The following is a 2,487-nucleotide window of genomic DNA, read 5'->3' on the forward strand; positions in this document are numbered from 1 at the left end:
CCATGATGTACTGCCCCCTATTGGTCAAAATCAGAGAACGCAGCTTTAAACTAAACCAACTTTACACAGATTTCAAAGCAGCATCCATGGCAACCACCTTAGCAACCATGAAAACGTTGAATGTGTACAATGTCCTGTAGTAATCTTCGTAATAACTAGCAAACTAAAGACCATGTACATCCACCGCACAAATATTTTTGAAATAACAACTCGCATTTCTCGCATCAAATGACATCAAAACACATTTTAATGGCCAAACTAACTTTAAAATAGGCATTTTCCACCGAGAATAAAACGAAGGTTGGCCACGTTTTTTTTTTTCTGCGGGGAAAAATTTGAAGATCACGTGACATAGACGCTAGCCATTGGAAATGAATTGCGTTTTTTTTGTTTTTTTTAAATACTACGTCCCAAGTTGTGGACCAACGTAGTTATTACACGTTTAGATGTGAGACTGGGTTGGTGTTCTCCTGTGTTCTCCTGTGTTCTCCTTTGTTCTCCTGTGTTCTCCTTTGTTCTCCTGTGTTCTCTTTTGTTCTCAGGATATCAGGGTTTATTCATTAATAAATAAATCATAATTAAAGGTGAGAGAAACTTGGATCTGTGCGGCACTCCTTTAGGATTTAGTGATTACGTCTCCCTTAACATCTGTGCGTCCTGTGTGTTTTTGTGTGTGTGACTGACTGACTGACTGACTGACTGACTGTGTGTGTGTGTGTGTGTGTGTGTGTGTGTGTGTGTGTGTGTGTGTGTGTGTGTGTGTGTGTGTGTGTGTGTGTGTGTGTGTGTGTGTGTTCCAGCCATAGGATGCCACAGTATTGGCTGCTTCTTACTCTGGCCCCCCATTGGACGTCCTGATCGGTCAGGGGCGGGACGATCGGTTCCTGTCGGCCAATCAGCTGCTGCCTGACAACCTGATTGCCGTCTGCTCCGAGAAGAAGATCCCCGTCGTCTTCAGACTGCAGCCGGTACGTCTAACGCCTCTTTAAAGTGTCTCAGAAACACGTGTCTTTATAACCGTCATCCTCCGTATCACTCTCTACTCTCACTATCTGTGACATATCCAAGACTGTGATAAAAAAGAAAAAGAAGCCACTCCCCAGATATGTATTATATGGAAAACAGTGATTTAATGTTTTCAAAATGGCATTTAAAGGGTTAAAATCCTGAAAATGATGAAATATTTTATATTCTTCATTAGGACTGAAGTTGCTTTAAAAATTGAACCCAAAAAAGTGGTGAAAAAAAATATTTGAATATAATGTTTTTATCAAAGTTTTTGGAATGACCAATTAGGGAGTCGATTTGATCTTATGTTCTCAGAGTGAATCCTCCGCTCTGTTAGTGCGCCCTCTCGTGCTCACACTGACCGAGTACCTCATTTCCTGTTTGTAAAATATGTTGTTAGTTTAGAGATTATAAAACAATAATCACACGTTTTCCTTTTCTACACGGTGGCTGTTAGAGATCCAGCTCCACACTGATGTTAAAACACAAACACGTCCTTTTGGGACTGAATTCATCCAAATCAACCCCTAAACCTCAAAGTAAATTCATTAAAGCTGCATTTGATTAATAACCAGTTTTTCCAAAAGCATCAATTGTACTCTTAATTAAATAATAATAATAATAATTGGCTTCACATTTTTTTATTTAACCTTTAATTTGATTTTTCGTGCCTCAATGCACTTGAACCCATTATTTTCAAACAACACCATTCATTTGTTGCTCTGATTACTTAACCAGGAGGGTTATAAAAGCTCTTTTTCTTTGGTTGGTTTGGTCTTAAATCTCTCTTTTATTATAGAAATAGTTGTTTATTTATTTTCTGTGAATGGAAAATAACGTTTAAAGATCTCAGGAGGTAAAATCTCTTCTTTTCTTTCAGAGATTCTTCACTTAATGCATGAAATGTGGAGTTTTTAAGCTGTGTGTTGTGTTTGTGCTGCAGGGATACGACCACAGCTACTTCTTCATCTACTCCTTCATGAGCGATCACATCAAACATCACGCAAAGTTCCTGAACGCCTGAACGCACCACGGGACAGGAAGCTCAGCCCGGACTTCCTGCAGGATTCAGTTCAATAAAATCACTTCTGGTTTCTAAATCATAATGAAGTCACTTCTTTAAGTTTGAGCAGCACTTACCTGAGGGTTTAAATAACAGGACTATTAGTTTTGGATCGTGGAGCCACAGGAAATGTTTGCTGAGACCTGATTGGACGTTGCAGAGCAGTGACTCAGCGGAGATTCTCTAAATAAAATCCTCAGATAATCTTTTTGTTGTTTTGTTTGTGATTGAAGTTTAATGTGTGAAATCATTCTGCTGTCCCTTTTTATAGGAGTCACCAAATGAACAGAAATAATACAAATTCATGCTTTAGTATGTTGAGAAAAAAATAGTTGAGTCGTATTATAGTATGTACATTTATTCTGATAAAATGTCAGAGTATAGCTAGACCAACAAATTAATCCATGAAAAGGTCA

The 2,487-nt window shown here is 38.3% G+C and overlaps 1 long non-coding RNA gene across 1 annotated transcript; it reads left to right on the forward strand.

Moving 5' to 3' along the window:
* Positions 1-777: 777 nt before the first annotated feature.
* On the forward strand, positions 778-2,277 carry LOC104968251 (uncharacterized). Its single transcript, XR_800814.1, has 2 exons — positions 778-968; positions 1,952-2,277. It is a non-coding gene; the product is annotated as an uncharacterized lncRNA (long non-coding RNA).
* Positions 2,278-2,487: the final 210 nt, after the last annotated feature.

Source organism: Notothenia coriiceps, unplaced genomic scaffold (assembly GCF_000735185.1).
Source record: "Notothenia coriiceps isolate Sejong01 unplaced genomic scaffold, NC01 NC01_scaffold00038508, whole genome shotgun sequence".
NCBI classification, from domain to species: domain Eukaryota; kingdom Metazoa; phylum Chordata; class Actinopteri; order Perciformes; family Nototheniidae; genus Notothenia; species Notothenia coriiceps.